Source organism: Capsicum annuum, chromosome 8, assembly GCF_002878395.1.
Source record: "Capsicum annuum cultivar UCD-10X-F1 chromosome 8, UCD10Xv1.1, whole genome shotgun sequence".
Taxonomy (NCBI): Eukaryota; Viridiplantae; Streptophyta; class Magnoliopsida; order Solanales; family Solanaceae; genus Capsicum; species Capsicum annuum.
Window position 1 is genome coordinate 91136235 of NC_061118.1, and position 11554 is coordinate 91147788.

Here is an 11554-nt window from a genome sequence, read left to right on the forward strand (position 1 = left end):
GGTAAGTTTTTAATTTTTAGGAAAGGGTTCGGGGTTATTTTGGGACTCTAAGGCAGTAAGCCTCCACAATAAGGCCGTGTCATGGAGGTTAAAATCCATGATATTACCATGGCACAAAGGCTAACGTCTGTGATATTGGAATGCCATGCCGCTATTTTAAATTCATCCAATTTTTTTTTTCACTTGGGGTGAGGAGATTTTGGTCCTTTTACCCTTTCTACGACCTTTAAACATAAAATAACCCCATTCCCTTCAGTTTTAGAAGATCATATCATCCTTTTTCTCTCTTAAACTTAAAATCTAAGAATATTTATGGGTTTTACAGAAATTTCATCATCCGGGCTCCAAACTTTGAAGTATCTTCAAATTCTTGTTTATTTCAGGCACGTTTCTCTTCCACAAACTTGAATTTTACAATGTGGCATTAATTTAATGGATTTTCTTGTGATTTAAATTATGGGTTTTGAAATGGGGTTGAGGTGTTTTAGTTGTTACTGATTGAATTACTTGTCCCGTGTTTTATGTAGATTATTCATGCTTTAAATTGATATTTTTAGGATTAAATTGGTGTGTTGTTTAAATGATTGGAATGAGGCACTTGGGTTTCTCTAAATTGGATGAATTTTGGCTTTAAATTGGCATTAACCTCAACCTAATTTATAATCTTGGTTTTAAATATGGATAATTGCATGGTTTAACTTATTTTGAACCCATTGCATTGCATTAAAGAATAATTGGATATGAATATGGTTTTGGATGACCTTGCTTTTGGATTTTAAATGGAACTTGGGAGTACCATTTGGTTATATGGATTTGGTTAGGCACAATTAATTTAGCTTGCAAGCATATTGGTCTGATGATACCAAGTAGTAAATGCCTTAATGAATGACTCCTGGGTTAATGGTTGGTGTATGTGCAAATTATTTTAATTTTGGTTTAAAGAGATTCTATAACTCTCCATGAAGGTGTAAGTCTCAGGTGTACGAATACTGAAAACCACGTTTGCGGGCATTGGAGGTCTATATGATCATGTGCTTGGTGAACACTTAATATATATATATATATATATATATATATATATATATATATATATATTAGGATGTCTAATTCCTTGGTGACTTTAGTTTTTCCTTTGTTTTTATTAATTCGTACGGGTAACACGCACTGGGGTTCTTCCAATAGGGGAAAATAAACCCATTTATCACATGGGTGCCTTTAAGATGGATCGATCTACACAGTTCAGGTTAAATCTTTAAACTCTCATGTTTATGACCCTTGTCTGTATCCCGACTTCCTATATATATATATATATGAATGTGGTGCTTATGGTTTATGACTGGATTTTTTTTGGTAATTACATTATTTTATCACTTTTTCTGAGTTACATCCCAGTTCTAATCATACTTATTATCCCTGCACGCTACATCATTTCATGATGTTGGATTCGAAGGGTTTTCTATTGCTCCTGTGCAACGTTAGGTGGTTGAGCATGTCTGTTAAGTTTCTATAAAATGGTGATCCTCCATCCTTCGAAAGGCCCTGTCATTTTATTATTCTTTCTTTATTTTCATAGCACTTCTTGATTTTTTTTGGTCATAGTCGGGGATATGTCACAACTTAGATGTTATTCTGGTTTGAGAGACTTTCGTTGACAAGTGTGGATTGGTCATTGTTTTAACTCTTAGTCTTTATTTCATTGTATATTCATCTTATCATCATGTTTGGTTGTCTTCCGCTGCATTATTTTATTTTGTTCTTGAGGTTAGGCTAAGGGGGTGGTCTTCGGTCCATGGTGTACTTGAGATACCCATCAAGATGAGGCCTTGGTTTGGGTAATGACAATATATCACTAACCTCAAGAAAGTTTTATAAGTTCTGTTGTGGATCCTCATGAGAAATCCCCATAAATTACCCACTAGTGTTCAATAGTTTCACCATATTCTTTTTAATCTCAAATCAACCATATGCTTCCAATTTATGAATTTTAGAGATAACATTATTGAGGAGTGATATCGTGAATTAGTCTTGCTACTTCTATCTTTGTAGGAATAATTTTTGTTGGATCAGCCAACTGAAGCTGTTGAATTAGATATTAAAGAGTTGCTTAAAAAACTCTCCATCGCTGATGAAAAGTTTGTTTGAGCTTCAAATATGATTCTACCAGCTCTCTTTCTTCGGCCAGCTTGAAGCATAAATTAGACCTGTAAAAATATGCCGCTAAGATCAAGTTATCATTACTTGTATAATATTATTATTGAAAATGAAATTCAGAAAATTACGAATTACTTAAGTCTCCAACAACGACTCCAAAAACTTATTGCGACCTACCCCATACACAAGTGTACGTGGTCTAGAAAATAATTTAGTTGCTCTCTGGGAGCCGAATATCAAACCCACAGGGACTATATGCTTAGCAACTCACTTAATTTACTTTATAATAATATTTCAGTGAAGTTTTGTTATATATCAATAGTATTTGCGAAATTATATCTTTCTAATAATGTGCAAACAGATAAGAAAGTATGATAATCATGATTTGAGCAAGGTTATAAATTATATTGAGGGAAATTCTAGGGTCACGACACTTTTTGAAATTTGGTATACTATTATTGTATCATTGGATACGTAATATATCGAGTTACTGATTCACAAGGTTGATAATATGATTATAGTCTTCCGACCCTCTAATTTTCTACCTAAAAGGATATCATAACTATATCATTGCGTGGAGATGCAGTAATCTATTTTAGATTGTAACGATTCAAATTTTGATGAAATACGTGAAATATGTATTTCTTTTTGATTTGACCATTTTACTCTTCTCCGTGATTGTGTTGTGGTATTTCTGGAGTATGGGGATAATTGACATGGTTTTTAATGCATTTTAGTACCATTTATGTGATGTTGTGGTTTTTGATGGCTTCAAGAATAGTTGACTTCAGTTAACATCTTTTGATATATATGATGGATGACATAACAAACTATGCTAGCAGATTCAGAACATCAATTTTAGGATAGTAATATGGTTGGTGTATTTTTATGGCTTCTAAATCTCATTTCGATCCTCGGTTTGAAAGTTGTGATTTTGGGTTTCGGGGGTCAACTTTGTGAAAATGATATTTTTTATAAATATGATATCGGTGTTGAGTCCAGAGCATCGAATTTGATGGGGTAGCGTAGTTAGTTTGTGTTCATAAGATTCTGGATGAATTTTGAGGGGCCCGCAGAGACTTGGAATGCACTAAGTCCCCAGTTGGTGCACCACTCAGTGGGTGTTCCCGTAATCATGATGTTGTAGTTACGATCACAGTTAGGGATTCTAGACATATGTTATGATCGCGACACTTAGTCTACGACCACGATACCCTTTTCATCCATATTCTACGATCATGATACTTAGCACACGATCGAGATGCCTGGGTAAATTAATACCTGGTTTTCACCATTTTTCATAATTTTTGAGACTTAAAGCTTAGGTTTTCATGATATTTAGCTATTTCTTCCACTTTAAAACTTGGGGAAGCTCCATAACACCTATTTCAATTATTTTCTTTTATTTGTATCATCTATTTCTTATTTTGAACTTTAATTAAAGAATAAAATTTGGGGATTTTGGGCCCCAAAGCCTAAAAATTGTATTTCTCCAATTTAAACCCTAATTTCAAACCTTTTTTACTTGGATGAGTTTCTAACCTCATAATTAACAATTTTACCTCAATTTTATCTTCAAAACAACTTCGATTCTTGATTTTAAAATAGATTTTAGGAATTTTACCTGATAAAGTTTAGAAATATTTTTTCTTTGATTTGAACCTCATTTTAACCTGGTTTCTCTTATTTTTTAGCTATAGAATCCTAAAAATATGGGGAACATATTTGTGAAACAAAGTTATAGTTTTCCCTTCTTTTTTGAAAACCCATTTCGGGGGTCCATTTTGAACCTGACTTGAAAATAGGTAATATAGGTATTATTGGCTTTCTTTTGATGCATAGATTCTATATTTCTATATTTTTAGATGATTCTGAGTCTATTCATTAGGAGTAAAGCTTTGAGATTGAAGTGTTCCAGACTAATTTTTAGCCTGTGAGGTAGGTTATGGATTAACTTTGAGGTAGGTTATGGGCTGGGTAGTTAATTTTAATGCAAAAACATGTTAAGGGTGTGATAACTAATTAAGAAAAATGGCTATCTTATTGTGTTGTACCTGTGTGGGGGCCTATATGTGATGTATTTGGTGGTTTTGAGCTATTATATGCTATGTGTGACTTGTGGGGCCTATGTGATATGATAACTAATATACATAAAAATAATGATGTCTTTTTAGATGAAAAGCCTATTGTGGTATAAATTATGTATGTTGATGTGTTCATACTCTATTGGCATATAAATCATGTTGGTTTTCATGGATAATTGGATATATTGAGCAAATATTTGGGCTCATATGCTGATATATAGATAGGTTATTGGATGTTCTCATGGTCAGTTGGTTTTGAACATTGCATCATCATTCTCATGGCATCACACATTATTTCACTTATTTGTTGTATGCTTCATATACTTGTTATTATTGTATGTTGTACTTCATTTGTGTCTTATGTCATGTATGTGGTCTGGAAATGCTGGAATTGTTGGAAACACTAGAAATATTAGAATACTAAGAAATTCTGGAAACACCAGGAACATCGAATTTTATAGACCTTCTTTAAGGGATGTGTCGGAGATGAGTCAGTCATAGATATTGAGTTGTATATGGGTTGATGTACCGCCCATGGGTCCTACCTCTTGAAGCTTTAGCTTCGTAGGTGTATACGGAGACTGTGCAATGGTCTCGAAGGCTGTGCGATAGTCTCAGAGATTGTGCGAGAACCTCATACATTACATTATCACCATCATTATTCTTATTGTATTTACTTTATTATGTTTATGATGTGATTGTATATTTTATTTGACTTGTTACCTATCAATTGTTCTATCTTTCCTTACTTGTACTTAATGCTCTCGAATATGTTGTTCTCTTATTTTTGGTGCTTGTATATGGTATACATGTATACTTGTATTCCATTCTGGTGGTTTGTTATGTTATATATGGATATTATAAAACTGTTAGTTTAAGTAGTGTGGGCTACCACTGTGTGATATTTTGTGATTGCAGGTGACATTCCCTTGGTGTGTATTTTTATGTACCTTATTATCTACTTTGTTCTGTCGGCCTATGATACCTACTGAGTATAAGTGGACCAGACTTACTCTTACTATGCCCTTTCGGTGTAGGTCCTAGTTTGAGTGTGCCACATGGTGATTGAGTCAGGTGCCTTAAGAGTTATTCAAGGTAGTAGTTAGATTTTCATGCATCTAGAGTCCACTTCCATCTATTTGTATTAGACTATGTCTTTATTAGTACTCAGAGACAGACACTATTCCTGTTGGATTTTCTGATGTATTTGATTCATGAATTGTATTAGTAGTTCTTACACTGTGATACCTAGTTTTGGGGAGTTTGGCATGTTATCCTTGAGTTTTTACTTTCTGTTATTGTTATATTAATATGGTTTGACTTTGTTCTAGGATCTTAGCCTTAGGTTTAGATTGTTATTTCCCTTTTGTATCAGTTTGTGTGATAGGCTTACTTGTCAAGCTTTGCTGCGATAGTGCCATCACGACCCTTGGATTTTTGGGTCATGATAAATTGATATTAGAGCCAGTTTCATTGGTCTTAATGATGTAAGAATAGGATGCCTATTTGAATTTTACAGATTGGTACATAGACATCTGTATCTATCTTTAAGAGGCTATAGAATGTCTTTAGGAATTTCCCTCATTTTGTTCCTTATCATGCAAATTTCTTTGATACCTTATGTTCTAACTTATATTTCAGTCTTTTCTACGTAGATGGTGATGACTAGATCTCATGATATTAGAGATGTAGAGCCTTCATTCAGGCAAAGAGCCCAGTCTAGAGGGTAAGTTTTGAGTCATAGACAGACTCAAGGTATTGAATGGGCTGGTAGATCTTCCCCATCTTAAAGTAGCTCTAGAGGACTTTCCCTTGAGCCTCGTGTTGAGCATGTTGAAGGTATGGGTCCTACTTTAGTTCTATTGAGTTTACCTACCCTAGTGTTGGAAGGGTTGTTAGTTCACTTGTTAACCTATTTTGAGGGTTCTCTTGGTGTTCCTTCAGTCCTGAGTGTGGATCCTCCAGTTGTACCTACTTCTACTCTTGGTACTCTTCAGATCTTGAGTACTATTCCTATTTTAGCACCAGTATATGAGTATGGTGTTTGAGGTTGGGAGTTCAGCCTTCATCTATGCTACCTCCCAAGATAGGATCTCATCCTGCCAGATTCACCATCTTTTCTCTTGCTGCGAGTACAGTTATGTCTTCTAAGGATCAGACTTAAGAGATTTACTCATTTGGGTCCTCCTAGATTCATTAGTGTTGTGGGAGAGGATGCCTACAAGTTCTTGATTGGTTGTCGGGATAAGTTGTATAATTTGGGTTCGCTTGATTTGCATGGGGTTACTTATACTACTTATTAGTTGAGAGATACTGCTAGAGATTACTGAAGGTTGCTGGTTAGTTACAGACATCTTAACTCTCCCAAGATGACTTGGGATCAATTTACCGATGACTTTTTAGAGAGATTTATGCCTTTTATCTGAGGGATCAGATAATAGATGAGTTTGATCACCTAGAGCAGGGCTCCATGATTATTCTAGAGTATGAGCCACGCTTCTATGACTTGTCCAAATATTTTTATGCCAGCATTTCCACTGAGTTTTAGAAGATTTGAAAGTTCATAAACGGGTTGGACTTTTCTATTCAGTTGGCTACATCTCTAATAGTTATATTCGAAGCATTCTTTTAGAGTATAATGGATCATGCTAAGATGACTGAGGGTATACTTTAAGCATCGCAGGGAGGCGCTAAGAAAGTGCACCAGTTTGGTTAGTTTAGAGGCCACACTTCTCAAGGAAAAGATCTTAGAGGTTCTTGTGGGTACATAGTAGGTTAGTTCAGGCAGCCTTGTAGAGTTTGGGTAGTAGGTTTTTTGGTCCAGCAGTTTAGGGTGGCCATCTGGTCCCAATTATACCTTCTCATGTTGAGTTAGGCCATAGAGGTTGCTTTGTGTGTGATGAGATTGGCTATTTGGCCAAGGACTATTCGCGCTGTGTGATTAAAACTACTCTTATTTCAATAGAGAGAGGTAAGGTTTCTACTAGAAGTGTAAGAGCCAGAGGTAGTGGAGCCCGTGGTGGTGGTCGTGGGGCGACTCAACCAATTAGTGGTCGTGGTCAGTGCTATGCTATACCCACCAGACCAGAGGTAATAGATTTTGATGCTATGATCACAGGTATCATCCCTGTTTGTTTCAGATCTACATCTGTGTTATTTGACCTGGGATCAACTTTCTCCTGCGTATCTACATATTTTGCTTTGAGGTTTGATTTTGTTAGTGAGCCTCTTGCCATGCCTATTCGTGTATCTACACCTATAGGAGATTTTTTAGTGGAGGATTGAGAGTACCAATCCTATATTGTGACTTTTGGTGGGCACAAAACTTAGGTAAATTTTTTTGTCTTAGATATGGTTAATTTCAACATCATCTTGGGTATGGATTGGTTGTCTCCTTACCATGCTGCCATAGATTATTATGCTAAAACAGTGACTTTATCCTCATCGAGTGTGCTGAGGATAACTTAGAAAGGTGTGCTTCATTCAGCTCCTAAGAGGGTTATATCTTATGTTCAGGATCGTCGATTGGTTGAGAGGGGATGTTTGTCTTACTTTCTTATATTCTTGATAATAATGTTACTTTACCTCTAGGTTTAGATTTGTTCGTGTTGTCCATGAGTTCATAGATGTGTTCCTTATGAATTTACCTGGTGTGGATCTGGATCATAATATTAATTTTGCTACTGATGTTGAGCCAGACACTATGCCCTTTCTGTTCTTCCTTATAGTATAGACCCAACATAGTTAAAGGAATTAAAGGATTAGTTGCAGGAGTTATTAGATAAGGGATTTATCTGACCTAGTGTATCACTATGGGGTGCGGCTATCTTGCTTGTGAAGAAAAAAGATGGGTCTATGTAGGTGTGTATCACTTATTGATAATTCAACAAGGTGATAGTTAAGAATAAGTATCCTCTTTATCGTATTGATGATTTATTTGATCAACTTTTGGGTGTCGTGGTGTTTTCAAAGATTGATTTGAGGTCCAGGTATCACTAGGTGAGGATTAGAGCTTCAGATATTCCAAAGACAACTTTTGGGACTTGATATAGTCATTATGAATTCTTGGTCATGTCCGTTGGGTTGACCAATGCCCTACCCGCATTCATGGAGTAATGAACCATGTGTTTCAATCGTATCTCAACTCTCTTTTCATTGTATTTATAGATGATCTCTTGGTTTATTCCAAGAGTGAGGCCGATCATGAGTAACATTTATGGATTGTTCTTTAGAGATTGATAAATAAGAAGTTTTAAGCCAAGTTCTCCGAGTGTGAGCTTTTGTTGGAGTCTATTTATTTATTGGGTCGTGTGGTGACTAAGTAAGGTAAGGTGATTGGGTATGCTTCTATTTAGTTGAAGCCCCATGAGAAGAATTACCCTACCCATGATTTAGAGTTGTACACGATTGTTTTTGCTTTAAAGTTATGGAAGCACTATGTGTATGGGATCCGTTGTGACTCCATATGAGGCAGCAAGATCTTAATATGAGGCAGCGTCGTTGGCTTGAGTTTCTTAAAGATTATGACTTAACAATTCTCTATCATCCAGGCAAGGCTAATGTGGTTGTAGATTCCATGAGCTGAAAGTCGACTAGGGTAGCTTGATATAACTTTTGACCCAGGAGAGGCCTTTGGCCTTAGAGGTTCAGTCTTTAGCTAACCAAATGGTTAGGCTTGATGTTTTTACACCTTAGTGTGTTTTGGTATTTATGGAGGCTAGGTCTTTTTTGATGGAGCAAATTTGAGATTATTAGTTTAATGATGTTAGATTGAGGCCGATTCGAGATAAGGTGTTGAGTGGTGAGGCTAAGGAAGCCTCACTTGATGCAGATAGGGTTTGAGGATTGGAGGTCGAGTTTGTCTGCCGAGGGTGGGTGACTGGATTAGATTGATTTTGGAAGAGGCTTATTATTCCAGATATTCTATCCATTTGGGAGTGACTAAGATGTATCATGACTTGAGACAACATTACTGGTGGGGTGGTACAAGGAAGGATATAGCATATTTTATAGCTCGATCCCTTTGTTACAATAGTTGAAGGGCGAGCATTTGAGACCTAGTGGATTGCTTTAGAGATTATCCTTTCCTAAGTAAAAATGGGAATGGATCACTATGGACTTCATAACTGAATTGCCTCACACTTCTCATTATTCTGATAGAGTTTGGGTCATCGTAGATCGATTGACCAAGTCTGCTCATTTCATTTTGGTGCAGGTCTATTTTGGTGCTAAGAGGTTAGCACCTATCTACATTCATGAGATTATGCAGCTACATGGTGTGTAGTGTTTATCATTTCAGATAGAGGTTCTATGTTCACATCTTACTTTTGGAAGACTTTTTGTGATAAGTTGGGTACTCGGGTTGATCTTAGCACCGCATTTTACCCCTAGACTAACGGGTAGTCATACAAACTATCCAGGTTTTAAAGGATATGCTCTACACTTGTGTGATGAATTTTGATGGTTAGTGGGAGCAATATTTAGCCTCTACAGTGGTTGGTTTTAGGTTTCTAAGATTAGTTCTCGAGGCACGGACTTGCTTTATGAGCCATTGGATAGTGCTTGCATCATTCAGGATAGACTTCGAGTGTCTTAGAGTAGGTAGAAGTGTTATGCAAACCGTAGACTTTGTACCTTGAGATTTGGTATTAGTGATCGTATTTTTCTTTGAGTTTAACCTATGAAGGGTGTGATGAGGTTTGGAAAAAAGGGAAAGCTTAGCCCCAGGTATATTAGCCCATTTGAGATTCTTCAGACTGTTGGTGATGTGGCTTATGAGTTATCTTTTCCCCTAGACTTATCAACTATTCATCTAGTTTTTCATGTTTCCATGCTTTACCATTAGATTTTGGATGAGTCTTATGTCATTCGTTGGGAATCAATTAAGTTAGATGAGAGGTTGTCTTTTGTTGAGGAGCCGATCTCCATATTGGATTGGGATGTTAGATGGTAGCGCTCTAGAGTTATTTCTGTGGTCAAGGTCCAGTGGAGGCATTGACCTATAGATCAGCCTACTTCAGAGGTCGAGTTTGATATGCATAGTTTGTATCGCCAGCCTTTGCTGATTCAGGTATTACTCTTTCCTTTAGTCAAGGATGAACTAGATTTTTAGTGGTGGATGATGTAAAATTTGAATTTTGATGAAATATGTAAAATATGTGTTTTTGTGTAATTTGATAATTTTACCCCTCTCCATGATTGTGTTGTGGTATTTTTGGGGTATGGGGATGATTGACACAATTTTTGATGCGTTTTAGTGCCATTTATGTGATATTGTGGTTTTTGGGGGCTTCGAGAGCCTTATAGTTGACTTCTGTCAAAATCTTTTGATCCATGCGATGGATGGCAGAACGGACTACTCCAGTAGATCCAAAACGGCGATTTAAGGGTGGTAACATGGTTGGTGTGGTTTTATAGCTTTTAAATCTTATTTCGACCCTCAGTTCAAAAAGTTGTGATTTTGGATTTTGGGGGTCAATTTTGTGAAAACAATATTTTTTCAAAAATATAATAATGCTATTGAGTCCGAAACATCAAATTTGATACGGTATCATAGTTTGTTTGCATTCACGAGATTTCAAATAAATCTCGAGGTGCCTCTATAGAGACTTGGAATGCACCAAGTCCCCAACTGGTGCATCCACAATCACGATACTCCTGTCGCAGTTGCAATTGAGGCCTACATACATATGTTGCGATCTAGTCACTTAGTAATTGCGGTACCCTTATTATCCAGGTATCGCGATCGCAACACTTGGTCTGTGATCGAGATGTTTGGGTATATAAATACCTGGTTTTCACTATTTTCACTATTGTTGAGACTTGATGCTTAGATTTTTGTGTTTTTTTATCTATTTATTCCATTTCTAAGTTTGGGTAAGCTCCATAACACCTATTTTAATTATTTTCTTCAATCTTTATCATATCTTTCTTGTTTTGAACTTGGATTAAAGAATAGAATTTGGGCATTTTGGTCAGTAAGGCCAAAAAATTATATTTCTCCAATTTAAACCCCAATTTCAATTTTTTTTCACTTGGATGAGTTTCTAACCTCATAATTACTCAATTTCATCTTTAAAAAACAACTTTGATTCTAGATTTAAAATGAATTTTGAGAATTTTACCCGGTAAAGTTAAAAATCATTTTTCTTCAATTTGAACCTCGTTTTTAACTCATTTTCTCTTGGGTTTTTAGTTATAGACTTCTAAAAATATGAAAAATATGTTTTTGAAACAAAGTTATGATTTTTCCTTCTTTTTTGAAAACCTATTTTAGGGGCCCATTTTGACCCCGACTTGAAAATAGGTAATATGAGTAT